The 23705-nt window shown below is 37.9% G+C and overlaps 1 protein-coding gene and 1 long non-coding RNA gene across 2 annotated transcripts in view; one reads left to right on the top strand and one right to left on the bottom strand.

The window, feature by feature from the left end:
- Positions 1-23705, bottom strand: part of CNTN4 (contactin 4) — a 1034898-nt gene that overhangs the window by 992180 nt on the left and 19013 nt on the right. The window lies entirely within an intron of this gene.
- Positions 1-23705, top strand: part of LOC105551536 — a 37806-nt gene that overhangs the window by 10481 nt on the left and 3620 nt on the right. The window contains exon 2 of the long non-coding RNA XR_001007874.1: positions 4951-5040. This is a non-coding gene — a long non-coding RNA (uncharacterized LOC105551536). The remainder of the gene's footprint in view (positions 1-4950; positions 5041-23705) is intronic.

The raw sequence follows: 23705 nt of genomic DNA, 5'->3' as shown, positions 1-23705 counted from the left end.
GAAACAGAAGAAGTGGTTTCTGTCTTCCCTTCACACATTCCCTTTGTCTGCAGTGGCAAGGCAGTGCCCATTGCTGATATATCTGGTTAGTTCATTTAGAATAAGACTTAAATCACTTGCATTTTATGGGTAAAGCTGACATAACCTTAAGTAGAGCAATATGAAATGTGCCACTGAAAGGTATGAAATTGACATTTCATGTCCAATTTAGATACAGCTAGATGACCTCAGTCTAAAGGAGCCATTTTAAATAAGGGCCAGAGTTTTATTTTTTGACAGATGGGTGCCCTGGCTAGAGACTTTATTTAGGTTATATCTGAACTAAAGTGTGATCTACACAATTATTTTGATTCAATGGCTCTTGATGCTGGGAAAATATTTTCCTGCTCCTAGATTCTAATTTTTTATGTCACAAATGTCCTATTTAAGAACTGTGGGGTTTTGTTTTGTTTTGTTTGCATTTCAACAATCATATAAAACTGGATGGCATGCAACCAGTTATTCAAACTAATAATCTCTCTATTTTCATCTTTACTTATTGCATGTTGTTGGATAAGAACAGACTTTATAATTAATGACTTTCCACAGTACACTAATACAAAAGTAAACAGAATCAATTCTTTTGAGTGGTATCTGTAATTACAAATAGCATAAACTGTGTTATCCCTATTTATACAACTGGAATACCCTTGGATTTGTTTGATTTTTTTCTTTTTTTTAAAACCCAGGAAGCAAGCAATGTAACCATTTAATTGTCTAAGATGTATACTCTCAAAACCAATTATCACGTCGCTTTTCAAATACAACAACTTTCTGAATATGAAATATGCTTTAAACCAAGCATTACCAGAGACAGCCTTTGCATTTTTGTCAACTTCTCCAAAACACAAACAAGAATGGAAGAGTATCACCAAGATATACACAGAGCCCAAATAATAGAGTACGAAACATTAATTAATTAGTTATTAGTTGGCTATATCACTTACTAATTGGACAGTTTCTCCTAATAATTCAGTGTATCTTTTAGTAATTTGTTCAGTCATTAGTGAAAGAAACAACACAAACTAGTATAACCCAAAAAGAAATTTAATAGTTTACATAACAGAATACTGGGACAACCTTGCTTCAGGTACAGGTTCATCCAGGAGCACAAATGATATAAGGTCTCTCAACTCTGGTCTTCATTGAATTAACTACATTTTGAAAAGGTCCCTTTCTATAGTATGGCAAAATTATGGCCAAGAACTTGGGATTACACCCTTACACCTCCAAATACAAAAGTAAAGAAAGAAAAGAGCCTCAGAATTAGCATCAGCAGGTCTGACTAGATTGACCTGGGGTCATGAGCCCACATCTGGATAAGACTTATGGCCAAATGCCTCTGAGAGGCTATGTCTGTATTACAAACCCAACCCTACAACCAGGATGAACCAAACACCTCTCAGAAAAAACAGATCAAACATGGAGAAAGCACATCCCCTAGAGAAAATTAGGAATATTTACCAGAAAGGTGATGAAAAATGAACTCAGATGGGTCACTGCTATTTCAGAGCACTAGCCTGCCTCTCTAGTCTCTCCAATTCACTGTAGACCAGGAACCATTTTCCATACTTGTGGTAACCCCATTTGTTCTGAACAACAAATCTGCACACAGCTCAGGCAATTAGAGCTACACTTGTGAAGACAGAGAGTGTATTTTACATGATAAGGTTCCCCTAGTACCCCTTCATCTGCATTGACCAGCCCCATTTCCCCACTTTCTCAAATAAAAAGCTCTGCCCCACACTTTAGCTTCATTACCAGCCTCGGAAATACAACAAATATGCATTGATTACTCTCACTGTTTCTCTGATGCTTCTTCCTGGTAAAAACAAGTCTAAAGTTCTGTACTACAAATTTACCATCAAATGCTCTCTGGCTCACATATGCTACCATTGTCTTACATTTCCAATTTTCATGGCTTAAAAACTACCATTACATCTTACAGAATAAAGATTTACTATCTTGAAGTTGATGTTAAATTGGCCCTAACTTTTTCAGACTTTAAGATAGATAGCACTTGTATTTTACATAACACTGCTAGGAAAAATAACATTCTGATGAACATCCCTCTTTCCAAGTTCCTGACGTTCATTTTAACCCCATCTCCTCCTGTCTCGAGCTTTTATCCTATATTCATGCCCTCTCCTCCTCTTTATCTCATCTGGCTTCCTCAAGGTCCACACAGGCCATCTCTAATGCTCTCCTGCCTGGCCCTGCCACATTCTTTTCAATGCTGGCCCCCAGAATACTTTTATTTTGAGGATTTTGTTGCACTTCACTAGATCAGGATTTTCCAGCCTTGACACTACTGACATTTGGGGCTTGATAACTCTTTGTTGTAAGGGGCTGTGATGGTCAATTTTATATATTAACTTGACTGGGCCACAGGTTGACTAGACATTTGGTCAAATGTAATTCAGGGTGTGTCTGTGAGGATATTTTGGATGAGGTTAACATTTGAATCTCTGGACTAAGTAAAGCAGATTGCCCTCCATAATGTGGGAGGTCCTCATCCAATCAACTGGAGCTCAAAATAGGACAAAAACTTGAGTAAGAGAAAACTCCTGCATGATTCCCACATAAGCTGGGCCATCATGTATGTTCTGTTTCTCTGGAGAATTCTGACTAACACAAGGCTCCCTTTGCACTGAGGATGTTCAGTAGCATCCCTGGCCTCTAATTACTAGATGCCAGTGGCATCCCCTTAGTTATCACAACCAAAAATAGGACCAGCCATTGTCAAATAACCCCTGGAGACCAAGATGCCCCTAGTTGGGAATCACTGCATTAGAGCTTGGCTGGAGACACCATCAAGACAGCTGAGGACATAAACTTCCTTAGAAACCTGAGAAATTTTTAGCAGTGATTACACCATCATTCACAATACTCATGTCTCCCTAAATGAAGGATTCCTCCATGCTCCCTTCTTGTAGCTTTTCCATGTGTCAGACTGGATCCTATCATCCATCCACCTGTCTGCCTTTCTTTGAAAAGCAGTGGTTTTCAGATGCAGACTGGGTACGAATTCAAATCACCTAGGAGGCTCGCTCAGCACACCAGTGCCCTGGAGATTCTGATTTAATAAAACCTCATTGTGAGGCCAGAGAATCTCTATTAATAAAAAGTTTCATGGGTAATTCTGATACATAACCTCAATCGGAGAACAATTTCCTTAAAACTGCAGCAAGCACTGAGGGGCAAATGACACAAATGCCTCTAGACACAAGCAAGTCATCTACCTCTTAATGGAGGTCGGAACATTCCCCAACTCCTGACTTGACAGTCTTTTCCAATAAGTGAAGAAGGATCATGAAATGGGCTGTTTTTTTAACCAGCTTAGGTCAATTTTTTAAAATTTCATCAGTTTTAAAATGATTGCCTTTCATAATAGAGAAATGAGATAAGTCATAGAAGAGAAAAATAGCCTTTATAAGAGACATAGTCAATTTTCATCGGAAAATCATAAGAAAACAATAGAGCTTTAAATCTAATTCTGGAAAATGACTCTTAATAAATCAAAAGATTGTTAAAGGACTTAGCCAGTGATAAATTAGAAAAAGGAAAATAATCTTAAATTAAATAATTCATGAACTCAGGCACACAAGTAATTTCCTAACAACAATTCAAGTTGCAAGAGATATATTTATTTTGCTATGTTAGAATATAAATTTCTCATCCTCAAGGGCTTTCATTTGTCCGGTTTAAAATTCTACAGCAAATCAGTAAATATTAAGGATAATGTTACACCTAAAATTTTCCTCAAATTAAATCTATGTATAGCTAGGAAAAACAGAAATCCGAAACTCATTTCAAAAAAGAAAAGCTTTCAAAAAGCTTTGTAGAAACTTTGAGCTATACTCTTTTGAGAATAGATTGACATTGGAATGTGCAATTTGCTCCTCATCACTGTTTGCAAAATACCATCATTATGTTATTCCAGTCCTCTGCTAGCAACAGTCATAAAATGTATGGAGATCTCCATGCATTTTATGACTCCATCTGATGAGACAATGACACTTAAGAAATCTTAAGAATTACTTGGGAAAAGAGACTTTACAGAAAATGCCCTTTGATTCTAAACAACTATAACATAAAGAAGACAGTCCAGGTCACTTTATCTTCCTCTAAGGAGAAAATGAAGTAACTAAAGCTAGAATTAATTACAGATAGGAGGGAATGAACCCATTAAGTGTTGAAGTTCCAACCAACCCTTAGTTGCTTCCTCCTCCCGCTTCTCAACTCCTGCTATCCAACCTATTACTGATTGCTCTGGTGTCCTAATATCAAATCCTTCATTTCTGTCCCTCTGCATGCCTCCTACTTCTTTCTTATTTCTCAGTTTCATTATCTTCTTGTTCTGTAAAATCATCCAAGAACCAATTTCTCTTTGACATTGACTCTGGCAGCCTGTCCCAATTGTTGGAAAGTTGTTTGGCCAACTGTTCTTGACTTGCTATCACTTTTTCAAAATCTATCACATCTTATTTCCCCTGTAGTTTCTGCGCAGAGGGAAAGTCTACAAAAACAGAGAAATGGGCCCTGTCATCCACAATGAGGATCCATCAGAAGTTCTAAATAAGCGACTTTATGACAGTAATCGTATTAGAGAAAACCCCATTCACTGTGAAAATATAAATATGAGTGAGAAAATGGGAGAAGGTTTTAAACTCCTGCACTAAGGAAAAATGATGACAATCTTGGATGCTGGCCAATCACAAACACTCATTCTCTATCCCCGTCCAGAGAGTACAGCATGATCACTATCCTCATCACAATGGCAAATTGTAATGAAACCTCTGAGGATATTAGAGAGAAAGACCTTGCTTTCTGGATTGTCAAAACAATTATAATAAAACAGCTGCTCACCTTCATTTGAGGAATATAACACATTATCTCTCTTCTTCACAGCAAACCTATTTCTGGATGTCTGCTATTGGATAACAAACTACGGGGAAACCTAGTGACTTATTACCGTGGATTATTGCCCCTCAGGTTTCTGTGAGTGGTCTGGGCTCAGCTGGGCAGTTGTCCCTTGGCATCGCTCATGCCATTTCAGTCAGATAGCACTTCAGACTGAAATGAACTAATGGTTCGGTTGGGTGGGGATGTCCAAGGTAATTTACATGTCTGGCACATTAGCTGGGAGAGCTAGAATAGCAGCTGGCTGGCCAGGAATTGATCTTTCTCCATGTGGTTAGCTTGGGCTTCCTCACAGCATAATGATCAGACTTCTTACATGGCAGTAGCTTCCCCTAGAGTGAAGATGCCAAGAAAACAAGGTGGACACTGCAAGGCTCCTTATGACTTGGCCGCAGAAGTTATGCAGGATCCCCCTGACTGCATCTGCCAGTTATCCAAGGAAAACACAGAGTCAGCATGGGAAATATGAACACATAGGGTATGAACTTCCAGAAGTTCTCTGAGCTATCTTAGCTAACACAATGCCCACTAGGTAAATTAGGAGATGTACTGTTGCTCTCAGATTACAAATAAGAAAAAAGCTCACTGATTCTAGATCTGAGATCCAAGACCTAGAAAGTGTCTGAACTGGGACAGGAATCTGAGTATTCAGACACCAAGTTCACTGTTTCGCTGGCATCAAGCAGGTGGTAAACTTAAAATGGATTATACTTAAAAAACTAACTGGGATTTTCATCCAAATGTTAGTTTCATCTGCAATTAATCAATCATCCATAGAATGGACATTTTACAGGAGTTTGCTGTCTAACGTAAATCACATCTTTTGCTGAGAGCAATCAACTTTCCTTTAGGAAAACTGCTCCTTCATGCTGGATTTGTGACACCTTACTTTACCCTAGCTAACGGCAACATGAGCTCAAGTATTCGCTCTCATCTGAATCTTACTGCTACTAGAAGTTTATGTATTCTAATGGAAATGGCCAAGAAAGACTGTCAAAGAAGTGTTGCTACTGAGACCCATTCTTTCCCCCAATTATTCCCTAGGCCTGATACTCTGTCACTTGATACCCTTCCTATTAATTTCATTTATGTTGATGTAAGACTGAGTCTATGGGCTGCAGATCAGAGACACTGAATACGAGGAGGATAACTAGTTATTGTGCACACCAGATTTGGTGCCTAATTCAACTTAGTTGAAATATAACTCTACCACTTCCTTACTAGGTGTATGTATCCTTAGACAAGTTTCTTAACTTCTCTGAAGCTCTTCTTCATCTGTAGAACAAAATCAATACTATCACCTTCTTCAAAGAGTTGCAAAGATTAAATGAGATAATACAAGTAAAGTACTATGTTTGGCTTGAAATAAACACAAAACATGTCAGCTATTATATTTAATATTACAGGTCCATAATCCCTTATCTGCAGCTCTAATATGCAAAATGCTCTGAAAAACCAAACACATTGTCAGCCCAACCTGACCTCAGCTGAAAAAAGATGCTCTTTATGATCTTTATCCCATTCAAGCACTAAGAAATGTCAACGTGCTTGGCCATTGCCCAAGATTCTCTATTGGAATGTCCCATAGCATACAGCACTAGTAGCATACTACCGTTCTACAATCTAAAGTTCTAAACTACATTTGACCCCAAGGGTTTCAGATAAGAGACTATAGATATGTAAGTTATTGTTATTCAAAAAACCTGTTTATTCAAAAAATAAACACCACACAGTTCTCTCTAGGGTGATCCCACAAAACTTAGACAATGTATTAAAACACAGAAAATTACACTAGAGCCAATTTCAGTAACAAATAAACATTTTATTCTGAACCAATACTGCTTATATAGGCAAATTGTGCCAAAGGAACAAATTTACATATAACTTGATAAGCTGCAAATATCCTACTTCTAGTTAAGGCATGTAATTAGAACTGCATCTCCTGGATTTTTAATTTAGAGTGTGTTTAAGAATTCTATTTTATTACCTGAATTAAATACCGTTGGTTTTATACTTGTAGGTTTCTCACAGGTTTGCTGTTCACTCATATTGTATCCTCTTACTCATACTGAATCAGATAAATCAAAGGTTGATATTTGAATCCCATCTTGGGACTGCTGCTCCTGCTTATAGTGTCATTTCTGGCCCTCAATGGTTCAGAGCTCCAGAAAAGCAGACTAAACTACTGTGGCATATTTTCTTTAGGGTTAAATTTTAATTTCAGAAGAAAAATCCTGAGACTATGTTTTGAAAATAAAAAAGAAAAGTTGATGACAAAAGTGTGCAAACCCCCATGCAATACAAATAGGTATTATTCAAATGATAGTAACATATGGACAAAGCCACATTACTTATGATAATGAAGAAAGTTATGATGTGCTCTATCACTTTACCACTAGTTATTTACATCTTTTAAAATAATTTCTTAAGATGTATTCCAATTCACAGTGCAAATAGTTTTGACAGCAAGCAACTGATAATACGTAAAATTTACTTAAAATGCCAGTTTTGAAAACCTTCATTTAAGGAAGCATGTCTATCTGCCACAAATGCAATATTCATTAACAAAATCACCAATATAAGTGGGTTTGAAAGGATCTACCTGTTAATATAACCATTTATACATACTATGTGATTTTATGTACAATCTGGTTAAGTAGGTAGGTAAATGAAGGAAACTGAGTTATAGGAAAGCCAGAAAGGTTTCTCAAGGTCATGAGGTTAACTGCCAAGCAGATGATGCAAAAAAAAATTGTTAAAAACAATCTAACTTTAATAACAGGGTGAAGAGCTTCTCTCCAAAGTCTCCAGCATATTTTCGGTTTTCATGAATTTTTCAGACAGCATCTGTTTTTAAGTAAGTAGAAACATACTCAGGGAAAATAAGGCTTGTTAGAAGAAATTAAAGTCATAGTCCATAAACATGCCCTGTTTACATGTGTGCTAAAGGAAATCTAATGCCACCAACACTTGATTATTTCCTAGAATGAAAGAGAATGCAAAATAGATACCTAAAACAACTTTATCTATCCCTGCACCATGCAGAACTACTGGTTCTCACAAGTCTACCAAGGAAGCCAACGGTTATTTTGTTTCTCATTACAAATAGCTGCACCCAATGCCCACAGAAAGTCTCTGCACACGATGTTATTTTTTGGCAGGTTTGGACAAGCATCGGCAATGTTCTATGGGATCTTAATGGTATCACAAGAAGGCTTTCCTACTATCAAAAAATAACAACAAACGTAGAATGTTAAAGCTCAGGAAATGTTAGCTTCATAAAGTTTATGAAATTTTGTTTTTTTTTTTCTTTTCCTAAATAGTTTATGTGCAAGAATTCTTGGCACTGAGCAGCTAAATTGAAATTGGCATATATTTCCAATGTTACTATATTATGAATGAATAAATGAGGCATTTCCCAAACGTTTGACCACAGAAAATGTTAGTCTGTAGCTCCTCCATGTTCCATGAAGTACATTTTGGATAAGTATTCTCTAAGATACATCTAATATTACAGACACATCTTAATCAATCCATAGATCTAAGAGTCCTATAAAACCAAAATCTAGCTAGTTTGTTAAAGTTTCCATTGATAGGACACTCACTACATGTTGTGGAAACACACTCATTGATGAATGATTTCATTCAGTTGGCTCTTTACGGTTTTCTTTAATATGTCTTAGATCTTACCCCTGTGCAAATGCAAAGCAGATCTAAAAGTTTCAGAGAAACACTCTCTGAAAAAGCCTGCAATTTGAAAGAGAAATTAGGGTGTGGAAATAAATATCTTTTAACAACACAAACTTCGTATTTTCCCCGCTTTGCTTGAAAGAGTGGCATTCAGAGGAAGAACAAAATTCAGTAACAAGTTATCTTCTTCCACTTGAAATTGTTTCATGTAAATGAAGACATCGATTACATCCCCCTGCACTGAATTTACACCACAAGCTAAACATCCTAAGTTATTCTTGAGACGTGGTATGGATAACATCATCATCCAAACTGACCTCCTCATGATATCAGCTTGTTTGACAAAATCTGTCTTAGTGTAGTTCACAGTCTTCAGATTGTGATCATATCTCAGTGCAGGATTAATATTGACCAGGTTTCCACTGGATCCAAGCCCTAGCTCTGCCATTCACTACCTTTAAGACTTTTACAAGTTACTTACCTTTCTAAGCCTCGCCCTATTCAACAGTAAAAGAGTAATAATAATTCTTGCCATGGTGAGGTTTCTGTAAACATTAAATTTAAACTATTGAATCTGCTGCATAATAAGTATTCAATAAATACTAGCTAGTATCAATATGTCCATTTTGGAAATACGTGTTTTCTTCTGGCCAGTTTAAAAAAGTAGAATTCACCAAGTGCTCAAAAATGACTGATTGACTCAGGGTTGCAATCAGCAGGTAAATGGAACAATGAGAAAAGAAACTGGCAGACGGTTAAAAATAAGCCACAAATTATCTGCAAGCAGATAAAGCCCTGACTGTATAATCATTACCAACCAGACTCTATCTTCGTCTTTCCATGTAGTAACGTGTCACTTTCTTTAAAAGTTTCAGTGAAACACTCTCTGCAAAAGCCTGCAATTTGAAAGAGAAATTAGGGTGTGGAAATAAATATCTTTTAACAACACGAACTTCATATTTTCCCCGCTCTGCTTGAAAGAGTGGCATTCAGAGGAAGAACAAAATTCAGTAACAAGTTATCTTCTACTCTTGGTTTGATGCCACTCAGCTTTGACCTTGCTTTTGACTACACCAGTGGAGCTCGCAGTCTTTCAATTTGGTGCATGACTTAAAGTTCCGTGTGGCACCTTTTAAGCACTGGCAGATTTCTACAACAATGATGAATGTGGCTCCATTTAGTTCAAACCTTTAGCATCCTATAGGTGCAAGAATTCTTGGCACTGAGTAGCTAAATTGAAATTGGCAGAAATTTCCAATATGGAATGTGATCCTTCTATAATTGGTGGGGTTGTGGGGAACTCTTGGCAGGAGTGTAAAAAGTGAAGATACTCGAATTATCTCTCCTGTAATTTTTTTTGATATTTTAGAAATATTCTTGATTTTTTTAAACAATCAAAAAAAGTAATAGAGAAAAGAGATTCGTTTCAATCGTGGTCTTGTTCTCAAAGGATTGTGACACATCACACAAGTTCAATTAGCCTGAATTTTCCATTATATCAGGAGCATGTTATTCTACCCTCCCTCTTTCCACTTAATTTGATCAAATATTGAGTTCATTAAAAAATTTAATAAAAGGGAGGGGTGGCACCCACTAGGCTGTGAAGGATGATTCACAGCAAGGTACTTCTGAAATTTCTTGATGCACTTGCTCTTTCTCAACACCCTGGTCACCCCTTCACCCACAGCACATTGGGGCTGTGATGGGAACCCGACAAAGGGCAGCTGATCCACAGGGTGTTAGGTGGATTCCAGCAAGGGCACTGCCCACAAAGATGCAAAGATGGTAACTTAACTAATCCAGTCTTCTCTTGAGAAGAGAGCTAGCAATTAATTGAGAAAGGAGAAAAACTCAAACCACAAAGATAAAAAAACACAATAAACAGTTAAACCAAATTAACTATGTAACCATGAAAACTGGATCCTCAAACTGCTATGACTCCTAATCAGATAAAAGTCACAAAGGACCTTCTAGTTCCGAACCACCCTCCATCTAGGTGAGGTCAAGGTGTGCCACAATTGTGCAGCTTTCCCAGAATTCCCATCAGAATCTCCCATGTGGACAGTATTTCTCATCTCCTTATTTCTGTATTTCACCTTTTGATAAACCCCCAGCAGTTAAAGGAACCTAGATAAGTACCTACTGCTTGCAAACAAAGGAGGTCAAAGCACATTTAAAGTAAGAAAAATACTACTTGATGAATTTTCAACCAGGTTTGAAGCTATATTCTCCTCACCTCCTTTCAACTTTGCCATACACAGCACTCCATTTTGTATATCATTTTACCTTAAATTACCATTCTAGTCAAAACAATTATGTGCTAAGGAGCTAACACCATCAAGCACAGGGCTACAGAACTGCAAGATGCTCAATAAATCTTATTAGTTAATGATTAAATAAAGTTCACAGGACACAAAAATTATTAAATCAATATTTCTTAATTATATGGCATAAATCTACTAGAAACTCAGATATCTACTTCTTATTGCTCAGAAAGTACAAGAAAAGGTGCCAGATAAAGAAACTTAAATTAGAATTCATCCATATATTTACTAAGCACTTTAATCCTAGGAAATCTGCAACACTCTGAAATGTGCCATGTATTGGGTGCAGAAACAAGATAGAATCATAGGCCATTATCTTAAGGAGCTATAGGCAGTATGGACATCCTAACATACAGTAGAGATTTATTTTTTTTCATTTTCCATCCTATCACATAAGAGCTTGTAGGTTTTAAGTGGTTAGAGATCCTAAGAGGCCCTAAGGAAAAACTATGTTCACTGGAGGACATTCTGTAAAGACAGTGAATTTTTTAATACTCAGACATTCAAATAACTGTATTCAGGAGTCCACAGACAATGGCTGCTTGCAATGAAGATACACTATGGAAAAAGCTTTTAGTACAACAGAGCCACAATTAGTGCTGATCACACCCATCAGGAGGGATATTCTAAATGTGATGGGGTTTTTAACATTAAAACACACACGCACACAGATACCACACACACACACACACACCGGAAATAAAAACCAAGCAACTTAGAAATCTTCATAGAAGGCCGGGCACGGTGGCTTATGCCTGTAATCCCAACACTCTGGGAGGCCGAGGGGGGCGGATCACGAGGTCAGGAAATCGAGACTATCCTGGCTAACACGGTGAAACCCTGTCTCTACTAAAAATACAGAAAATTGGCCGGGCATGGCGGCAGGCGCCTGTAGTCCCAGCTACTTGGGAGGCTGAGGCAGGAGAATGGTGAGAACCTGGGAGGCGGAGCTTGCAGTGAGCTGAGATAGAGCCACTGCACTCCAGCCTGGGCGAGAGAGCAAGACTCCATCTCAAAAAAAAAAGAAAAGAAAAGAAGAAAAAGAAAAAAGAAATCTTCATAGAAATCTGTGCCCAAAGGAATTGAAGTCAGTATGTCAAAGATTTAGATCTAGAAGTGATATCTGCACTGCCATGATCATTGGAGTTGACTTAATTCATGATAGTCAAGATATGGAAACCACCTAAGTATCTATCAATAAATGAATAAAGAAAATGTGGCATGCATACACACACACACACACACACACACACAGATAGAATAGAACATTATTCAGCCTTGAAAAAGAAGGAAATCCTGCCATATGTGACAACACACATGTACCTGGAAGACATTATGCTAAGTGAAATAAGCCTGTTACAGAAGGTCAAATACTGGGTGATTCTACTTATATAAGATATCTAAAATAGTCAGACTCTGAAACAAAGAGTAGAATGGTGGCTTACAGAACCTATAGAGGAAGGATAAATGGAGAGTTATTGTTCAAGGACACAAAGGGTATAAAATTTCAATATGCAAGATGAATAAGTGCTAGAGATCTGCTGCACAACATAGTGCCTATAGTTAACAATACTGTTTTATGCACTTAAAAATCTGTTAAGCAAGTAGATGTCAAGTGATCTTATCAGCAAAAACATGGAGCAGGGGCAGGAAGAAACTTCTGGAGAGAACAGATATATTTATTACCTTAATTGTACTGATTGTCTCATGGATCTCTGCATATATTAAAATTCACAAATTGAATATATTAAATATGTGTAGATTTTTGTACATCAACTACACTTTAATCAAGCTGTTTTTTTGTTGGTTGGTTGGTTGTTTTTCACTCTATCTCCCAGGCTGGAGTGCAGTAGCATGAACACAGCTTACTGTAGCCTCAACCTCCTGGGCACAAGGGATCCTCCTGCTTCAGCCTCCCATGTAGCTGGGACCACAGTCACGCATCACCATACCAGATAATGTTGTTGTTGTTGTTGTTGTTCAGACAAGGAGTTCATTTTGTTGCTCAAGATGGTCTTGAACTCCTGGGCTCAAGTGGTCCTCCTGCCTCAGCCTCCCAAAGTGTGGGATTTTAGGTGTGAGCCATCGTACCTAGCTTAAGGGGTGTGTGTGTGTTTGTGTGTGTGTGTGTGTTTTAAATAAATCTATGCATACAAAGGCTTTTAAAAATGCATGACCTCAAAGATAAAAGAATCCTCTATCTGCCAAGAAAGTAATCATTACCTAAAACTCCCCTTTTTAATAACATACTGATTGACCTCAGCTGCATGGCTAACAGGGTTGAGAAGTGACAGTGGAAGTTGATGCTGGCATCTTATCCCGCATTACTGCCTTGTTCATATTTTTTAGATAATCCCTTCCCCCCACTCTCATCACCTCTCCAAAATCTCTGTCAGTGGGTTGGGAATTTTACATGACTTCTGGCACACTCTTTGACAGGGTATACCGTTAATCTACTGTTAAGTCATTTTTTTCCCTTTATTTTCATTCCACAAGCAAGCCTGGCCACAGTCTTCTGTCATCTTTGCTTTTTGTCTTTGTGGAATTGTTAGAATTTTTCCTGGATTCTTGGCTTTGACTATCCCACATCTTAAATTCTTATATCTGATTATATATTTAAAAATTTGCCAGGGCCTAATCAAGACGAAATAATTTAGCCATGCACCATCTTCAGTGCTTTTAGTTTGCCACACGTTGCAGTTTTACTTACAGAGTCAGGTTGACCAGTGCTATGATATCAAGCTGTCTGGTCATCCCAAACATAGTTTTGATTAGTTAAGTGGTACAGGACAAGAGCTGTAAGTCCGAAACTCTAACAATCATTTCTTGGTCCCAAAACACAAAGTAAATTTCTAAGGGAATCCCTACAATAAATCATCATATGTCAGCGACTAATTACAGCTAGTGTAGTGCTAGAAAACTACAGCATCTCAATTAATCTTGTGAGATGTCAGTTCAGAAACATGAGAGTAGGGTCAGCATGGGAGGATATACCACAGCTGGACAGAGCAGTAGCAAAGACATCTGAGCATCCATCTAAGTAAAGGGGTGCAAAGGCTGGACCAACCAAAGAAAGGGATCCTTCCAAACAAGAACTGCCTAAATTTGCCTGGATACTGACCAGAAAAACCTGTTTAATGCATAAAAAATTAGTAAAGTCAAGTGATTCTGATGGTCAATTGCAATGATGCAATAAAAGGGAAAACTCCTCTGGAAGCTGGCAGAGCTATGTCACTCTGCGGTGCAGAGGGGATAGTTACGTGACCTTGAGAAATGCACTCAGCCTTTTTGAACTTAAATATCCAAAATTATAAAGTGAGGATAGTTATTCCCATTTTGGAGGGTTGTTGTAAAGATTAGAAATAATATGCAAGGGTGTCAGGCACACAGTCAATGCTCAAAAAGAGCTAAATTTACTATAAACTCCACTGTGCCTGGCTGAGGGTTCTTAGAAGATCAGCTAGGTTATCACTTCGTTGAGGATACTTTATGTCAAGAACATACTGTTCCGGCTTCTACTTGCTGTGTAATTCAAAGACCAGTATGGCTTGTCTAGTCATGCCAAGTCTCACCGACAGTACCCAATATCTCATAATATAACATGGCAATCTTGAACTGAGACATTCAGTGAGCTCTTATTGAATGAGAATTCCATTCTTATTGAATGGAAAGAATGAGAACAACAGTCAACCATAAACCTTGCACAAGAATGCCTAACATAAGCTGTTTTACCTGGGTACATGATCACTTGTGAGGCTTTATGAAAGTTGCAAATGTTGACAGATTGTAAAATGAACATCTATTAATTGCCAAGGAGCATCAACTCAAACGTTATGACAACCTTGCTTTGAGAATGTAAATTATGATAATTTCTTTGCAGGGCAATCTGGAAATAATTATAAAAGTTTTTAAATGTACAATACAGTATTTTTGACCAAACAAATTCCAATTCTTCTTTCAGGAATTTATCCTACAGATATAATCACACATGTTTTTAAAGATATTGTTTATCATAGCAAAAGTCTGTAAAGAACATAAATTATTGCGAGCAAGTTCTAGTATTGTGGCCTTTATACAAAGGAATAAATACTCTTGGCAGGGAAGAATTAGCTATGTACAGATTAATGTAGACTGACATCTAAGATACATCTTTAAGTGAAGAAAAATATTCCATGCCATCATTTTTTATAGTAAGCACTCAGATTTTTTTAACTGACCAAATCAGTTACACGTGCCCATATAACAATAAAGATCTCTGAAATGATAAACAAATAATAGTAACATTGTCTCTAGGGAAAAGAGCAGAAAGCGACAAAAGGCAAACAGTTTTGACCAGGTACCCTTTCATACTATTAAAATGTGCAATCATAGACAAATAACCTTTAAAGAAAAATAATTTTAAAATACAAAGGGCTAAAATGGCAAACTGAAATGGAAAATTCAGACACTATCCAGGGAAATTAAACATTAGTAACCAGAACAAATTAATCAAGGTATCAGACACCACTTCTTGAGCAGAAGGAGACATTTTTTCTTCCAAATTATATGGATAATTACCTTTAACTCTTCCTCTTCATTTCAACAATGCAGAATGAAGGTTGTACACTTCAGTTTTTCAGACTGTGAAATGGAAACTCTGCCAAGTTACGAGTTTGACATTTGCTTATATTCTTCAGTGAAAGGTTCTAAATACAACACAAGTTCTATAGTAACCAACTTACAATTCTATAGGACTGGAGCATATGGGTCCTCCGCCACATACTTTTTTTTTTTTTTTTGAGACGGAGTGCAGTGGTGTGCACAGGCTGGGTGCAGTGGTGTGATCTCAGCTCACTGAAACCTCCACCTCCCAAGTTCAAGCGATTCTCCTGTCTCAGCCTCCTGAGTAGCTGGGTTTACAGGCACATGCCACCACTCCTGGCTAATTTTTGTATTTTTAGTAAAGACGGGGTTTCACCCAGGCTGGTCAGGCTGGTCTTGAATTTCTGACCTCGTGATCCACCCACCTTGGCTTCCCAAAGTGCTGGGATTACAGGGCATATCATTTCTTATACTTGAAATTATATATTCACCATATCCAGTGCTGTACTGACTTCTAGTATTTGGTAAGAGGGAGGAAGGAAGAAAGGGAGGAAGGGAAAAAAGAAGGAAAGAAGAGAGGGAGGGAGAGAAGGAAGGAAGAAGGGAGGGAAGGAAGGAGGGAGGAAGGAAGTCATTAAAATTCACAAAGTCAGTGAGTCTAGACTTTCAAGTGGCTTCAGATGTAGAGAAAGCCTCCCAAAGTATGAGGAGCCTCACACTAACTCTCTCTGATTCTCAGTTTTCTCATCTAGGACCCAGGGCCATCACTGTATCTAGTTCGTAGGATTATTCTAGGTTTAAATGAGATAATAGAAACATTTCGTGACTTCCTTGGTAAATTGTAAATGTTCAATTAATACTACTCATTATGATTAAAATTCACTTAGACGGTATTTCACTCAGTTTTAAGATCTCTAGACGAATATTTATGAGCCAGCCTTAGCTAGCAGTCCCACACTCGTGATAGTCATACACAAACTTAAAAAATTATTTATCGGCCAGGCGCAGTAGCTCATAGCTGTAATCCCAGCACTTTGGGAGGCTGACACAGGCGGATCACCTAAGGTCATGAGTTCAAGACCAGCCTGGACAACATGGAGAAACCTCCTCTCTGCTAAAAATACAAAAATTAGCTGGGCATGGTGGTGTGCGCCTGTAATCCCAGCTACTTGGAAGGCTAAGACAGGAGAATCGCTTGATCCCAGGAGGCGACCACACAGTCAGCCGAGATTATGTCATGCACTCCAGCCTGGGAGACAGAGTGAGAGTTTGTCTCAAAAACAAACAAACAAATATATATATATACACACACACACATATATATATAACCTAAATGCCTCATGTTGTAGTTTAAAGAATATGGAAGTTAAACATTTAAAAACTAGTAAAGTGTGAAACTAATGTTTCTCCTTTAACATACTCTCAAAGTAGAATCCAGCTAAACTATCCTCATTTACCCAGTGTTATTTATCCTATATGATTCTATTTAGAGCCTCCTTCACTCAGCTGAGTCTAAGAATTTCCTGACCCCTGACAACTTGACTGTTTGTACATTAAAATATAAATCAGGTTATGAGTCAAGCTCTTACTTGCCTACAGCCCCTTACATGCTGTCTTCTTTGCCTGGAACTTTCTTCCCTATGTACATTAAAATGTAAATCAGGTTATGAGTCAAGCTCTTACTTGCCTACGCCCCTTACATGCTGTCTTCTTTGCCTGGAACTTTCTTCCCTAGTTAGTTTCATACAACTTCCCTTGTATGGCTAGTTCCATCTCAAGTTTGGGGGTCTCAAAATTCACATTTACCAAGAAGCCTTTCTTGACTCTGCCACCTACACTAGATCCTGCCCCCATTTTGCTCCATCTCAGGACTTTCCTTTTCTCCTTCAGAGCCCCTATACAGTTTATAATTTTTTAAAGTATTAATTGTTTAACTCTTTTTGGGTAACCCCTAACAAACCCTAAGCTCTATGATGGCAAGTTCCATGTCTGACTTATTTTCTTTTCTACCCATAGGTAGCTTGGTCCTACGGCTTAGTAGCACTTGGTATCGGTAGGTTAAATGGAAAAATGAAGTGGATTCTAGAAATAGACTATTTTCCCATTTCTCTAAATTATCCTACTTGGACTGGAAGACAAAAGCCACACCCGGAAGCCTATACCACTACAAATTTCCAGGGAGTAACAAATTCCATCTTTGAACTTTCTGTGTTCCCATTTACTCTATATGGCATCTATGAAATTGCCCAATGCCTAAGGAAACATCAGTAGTGTTGGAGATTTCAGTATTTGGTATGATCCATCACTCATCACTCTGCAAAAGTCTAACAGTGGATTTTGTGGATAAGGACATCCAAATAAAATTATGCTAAAAACAGCTAGAGAAACTTTCTTATACAGGAAGAATAAGGAATATTGGTGTAGTAGTCAGGGTTCTCCGCAGAAACAAAACCAACAGGATGGACTAGATGTATACATGGAGACAGAGAGACAGAAAGAAAGAGACACAAAAAGGAATTGGCTCACGTGATTATGGAGGTTGGCAAGCACAAAATCTGCAGGGTAGGTTAACAGGCTGGACAAGCAATGAAGAGTTAATGTCACAGCCAGAGACCAAAAGCTGTATGCTAGCAGAATTCTTTCTCCTGGGAGATCATTTTTTTCTGACGGCCCTCTGCTGACTGAATGTGGCCCACCCACATTATGGATCTGCTTTATTCAAAGTCCACTGATTTAAATGTTAATCTCATCTTTAAAATATCTTCATAGCATCATCCAGACATGTTTGACCAAATATCCAGACCTAGACTGGTTGACATATAAAAATAACCATCACACTTGGACCCTGTAATGTCATTTACATATTAGTCAATTTATCTTCTCTGGCAAAATGAAAGACATGCAACTGAAAACTTTTTCTAAATGTCATAACAAGATGCAAAGGCATGTACTTTTAAAATGAAACATCATGTTCTGAGTGACTAATAAGCATGCATTTGAACCCGTACATAAATGCCTTTCACTGAGTTTTATTGCCAGTAGTCAAAATCATTCTTTTATTTTTGTTTAAATTTCTGGCCAGAGGAACCCAAAAAACCATCAAACTTGATATTTTCTGGAAGTTTAGCAACATTTGGAAGCCTATCTGTAGGAAAAATATATGTAAACAGTGAATTTGGAATATTCAAATATATTCAGATTAATGAACAACATATAATTTACACGCACAAATTACCAATCTACTATAACTACAAAAATTCTGTTTACATTCATATGCAAATGTTTGGTTGAAAATCTTCCCATTTAAAAATGGTTCTTAACATTTGGAATACTTTCCTAAACCCCCATCATTTGTGAAGATTCACCTTCCTTGCAATAAAATGTGCTTCAGAAAGTAACGTGTACATACTAAGGGGTTTTAAGCATACACTGATCACTAAACATAAAAGCTTCTGTCTTAACCAGGATTCCAAATTGGTTAAGAGCTTTAGTTCACAATCAGGTATACCTGGGATCTGATATGATATCAGTATTGACATTTATTAGCTGCATGACCCGAGACAAATAACTTACTTTCTGATTCTCAGTTTTCTGATTTAGGACCCAGAGGTCATCACAGCATCTAGCTCATAGGATTATTATAGGTTTAAATGAGATAATATAATAAAAACATTTAGTGAATTCCTTGGTACATTGTAAATGTTCAATTAATACTACTCATTATGATTAAAATTCACTTAGACAACCAATGTATTTTTATCTAAGAGCGTCTGTAATAGCTGGGGTATTTTTTCTAAGAAAAAGTTTTTATCATAATCAGAAAAAAAGATATTTAAAAACAAACCCTGAAAATATGATGATACATATGTAAGTTGAGTAAAGCCACCTGACAGATGTGAAACTAAAAAAACTGGGTGATGTGGAACACATTGTTAAATAAATAAATTATCCAAAATGTAGTCCAAAGAAAATTACATTGCATCTATGATCCTAAACCCTGTGTGTCTAATAAAATCACCTGGGAAATTTTAAAATATTCCATTAGCCTGTGAAGTGGTAAAATATATGTGTTTTTTTTTCTACACCCCATTTCCTGACATAAAACTCCTAAAATCCTTGGAATCTCCAAAGGAAAATCTTTTGTATGCTAATTAGCAGATGAATGGCTGGCAGCTACTAGGTAACTTCAGGATGGGGGCTGGTCACCAGAAAGACCAAGATATAATTAGAGGGTTGGGACTTTCAGCCCCCTCCCCCAACCTCCTAGAAGAGGGACAGAAGGTTAAGTTGATCACCAATGGCCAATACTTTGATCAATCATGCCTACCTAATGAAGCTTCCAGAAAAATGCAGGACAGCGTTCAGATCCACTTCCAGACAGCTTAACAACAAAAGGTTCCTGGAGAGTAGTGTGCCCAGAAAGGGCATGCAACCTCCGGAGCCTTTCCCCAATACCTCACCCTCTGAATCTCTTCCTTTCTAACATCCTTTATAATAAACCAGTAAACGTGTTTCCCTGAGCTCTGTGAGAAGCTCTAGCAAATTAAATGAACCCAAGGAGGAGGGGATTGTGGGAACACCAATTTTAGCTGGTCTGTTTTAGAAGTGCCAGTAAAACAGGCAACCAGAGGCTTGCCTTTGGCATTGGGAGTGGGGGACAGTCTTGTGGGACGGAGCCCTCGACCTCTGTGATCTGAGACTATCTCTAGGTAGAGAGTGTCAGTACTGAACTGAATTAGAGGACACTGACTTATTGTCCACTGGAAAACTGATTGCTTCCTTGATGTGTGGGGGATTCCCCCACATATTTGGTCACAAAAATCTTCTCTATTGATTGTTTTTGAGTGAGAGAATAGAAAACGCATTTTGAGTTTGTTTCTCCCACACAGAAGCCACCCCAACCCCAGATCGATTAACCGGATTATTCTAATGAGCAGCCATGGCTGAAAGCTATAACATTAGATATTTAGTAAAGAGTCTTTGTGTTGGGTAGGAAGTTGGCAAGGGGGATAGAGAAGGAAGATTGTTCCATAGTCAAGTAAGTTTTAGAAACATGCATTTCACAATGCACATAAAGATTCTGAAAAATTCTCATGTAAGAAAACCTGTTTTAAAATCCTGAATTTCCTAAGTTCATTTTTGTTAAGAACATTTTTAAAGGGACTCCTATTTATATCTACCTAGAAGAATTAGTGTTCCACAGAACATGCTTTAGCTCTCAAACCTGGCTGAACATCAGAATCACATGGGGAGCCTATTCAACTACAGTTTCCTAAAACTCATTCCCAGACACTCTGATTCAGTATTATCTAGAGTGGGGCTGTGAAATTTTCTTTTCTTTCAAAGCTCCCAGGTGTTTCTGAGGATCACATTTTGTAGCAATTACCCTATAGAGTTTATATTTAGTTCCATAAACACGTCCCCCCTCCTCCACTTCCAAGCTGGGGACAGGAACGGGTCTTTCCACTAGATATGAGGCCTCCTGCAATGCTTTGCTTCTAACATTAGCTGAATAAGAGTTTAGTGGTGATGGCTATGTGTGAAAGAGCATTTGAAGATAATTAGTATTGGGGTCCAACCCAATTATGAATGCCAGGCCCAAGTTAAACTCAGAGGCTTTACATGTAGGTTACTATAAAGCACCTTAGAGAAATATTTAAGTATCACTGCATAAATATCAAGACTCATGGTTCCCAGAGTTAATAAGACCAAGTTTACAGGCTGGGCACAAAAAGCTAAATGCCCACCCTAACTGTGATAACAATTTCTAGAAACACATTTGCAAAAGAGTCTTTAAGTATTAGCTAGAACAAGAAGGGACTTTTTAGGTGTTGATTTTATGAAACAATCTGAAGGCACTGGACAATATGAATTATTCAGAGAAGGCACAAGCTTTTAAAAGAAGCAACATGGCAGCTGTGGTTGTATGGAATGTTAGAATTCCCTTTGAATAAAACTATACACCACAACTTGAAAAGCAAGTAGAGAGATTTACACACCTAATTTGCAAGGTACCTTTCTACATTCTGCAGAATACAGAGATGTGAGTACTTACTATAAACTGTGGAAAATGCCATGGGCTGTTTAAGGGGATGAATTTTCCAAAGTCCTAGACAGGCCTGAAAAGGCACGCTGAAAAGGTAACTTGTGTGTCTTGTGCTGTGGATGTTCCTAACAGAAAGCTAAGAGGATAAACAGGGTTACCTGGAAAAACCTCCATTTCTCTTTACAGTTCCTTGGTTGCAAGCAAGAATAACCAACTCTGGTAACCTAAGCAAAAAGAGACTATCAAAAGGATATTAAGATTGCATGGAATAGAAGGAAGAACTAGACGGCCAAGCAGCTCCAAAGCCCTCAGTGGAGATACCATTAATATTGGACCACACACCACGTTCAGTCGGGCCAGGACACTGACACAGCAAAAAGCATAAATCTACTAACCATTTCTTCATCCTTATGTTACTGAGCCCAAGATTCTACATATGAGGAGAGGGTCTGATCATTGCAACTTCGGTCACATGCCTGCATGATGTACTGGAGCAATGAGAAGAGCCTGGCTGAAGGCTCATCAGAGAGGCCTCATGGTCCACTTCCTATTAGGAGGGTGGGCTGAGGTTTCATCATCCAACAAGACTGCAAACAGTGGAAGAGGTTTTGCTGTTAGAAAATAAAACTTGTTCCTGTGATTAAAAATAAATGTCCACTACAATATCAATGGCTACTACTTGAAATGTTGTCAAACAACATTAAATTTCCTTTAATAATGTCTAAGGACAGCAAATGTTATTAGCAAAGGAATGCACCTCAGTCACAAGAGAGAAACACAGAAATGATGCCAGAAAATATATTGGTCAGCAGATCAGCACTGTCTACCTTGTCATATAAACCTCTGCCATATAAAACATTCAAATGTTTTTAAATGGAGGAAAAAAAAGAGTGCCTTGTACTCAACTGAAATTGTCCATTTGGAAACCTACAACTTACATGAGATGTCTTCTCATATTACAATATAAAAGCACTTAATTACATTGTGAGATTTTTTTTTTCATTATGAACATAATAACCTTTGTTGTTTGCTTATTTTCTTGGTTCTCTAATTTAAGCCCCAAATTACTTGTTAATCCCTTTGCATACTGGAATTAAATATGAAATACATTAAGCAAATATAAATATTTTATATAGAAAATGAAAATGCATTTTCATACCCAGTTGACTGTTATCCTCCATAATTAACGTAAGACATAATAGAAAATAACAAATCATAGACCAGGCATACATCTCAAAGCTTAGACAGGTTATGGATGTCACTCCACATACCACCCCCAGTCCGTCATTCAGCTCTCTATTCTGAAATCAGGCAGATCCTTCAGAGTTAACAATCTGATGTCACCCCAGCCCCTTAAAATCTTGCAATGGCTTTCTACAACATAAAGAGTATCTCCTGATTTCCTCATATTCCCTAATTTGTCCCATTTGCTAGAGATGCTACTTTGCACAATGCCATAATGCAACAGTCACAGTCATTGCTTGTTGGTGGTCCAACTCTTGGGATAACATTCACATTCTAGTCTATGACACTATGTAAGTGAAGGCCCTACTGCCACCCTCCCATACCCCAGCGTCCACTCATACCTTTGGCATTCTCTGCCATTTTTCCTCATAAGTCCATGGCCATTGTACATACTATACCTTCTTTCTTAATTTTATTTATTGATTTATTCGTTGAGACAAGGTCTTGCTCTGTCATCCAGACTGGAGTGCAGTGGCAGGATCACAGCACACTGTAGCCTCAACTTCCCTAGCTCAAGTGATCCTCCCACCTCAGCCTCCCGAGTAGCTAGGACTGCAGGTGTGCACCAACACACCAGCCAGTTTTTGTATTTTTTTGTTGTTTTTGAGATGGCGTTTGCCATGTTGACCAGTCTGGTCTCAAACTCCTCAACTCAAGTGATCTGCCCACCTCGGCCTCAAAAATTCCTGGGATTACAGGTGTGAGCCACCACCTGGCCACCCTCTGTCTTAAGTGCTCTTTCCAAACCCAATCTGAAAACTGCTCATGTTTCTTCTTTATCTTATCAATTATTTCCCATAATATCAATGAAACTACCACCATTATATTCCATATCACACTGTAATTTGAGTTTTCTT

The sequence above is a fragment of the Mandrillus leucophaeus genome, unplaced genomic scaffold (assembly GCF_000951045.1).
Source record: "Mandrillus leucophaeus isolate KB7577 unplaced genomic scaffold, Mleu.le_1.0 Scaffold525, whole genome shotgun sequence".
Classification (NCBI taxonomy): domain Eukaryota; kingdom Metazoa; phylum Chordata; class Mammalia; order Primates; family Cercopithecidae; genus Mandrillus; species Mandrillus leucophaeus.
Note: the sequence above shows the minus strand (reverse complement) of the source record. Positions and strands in the feature narration are given on the sequence as shown.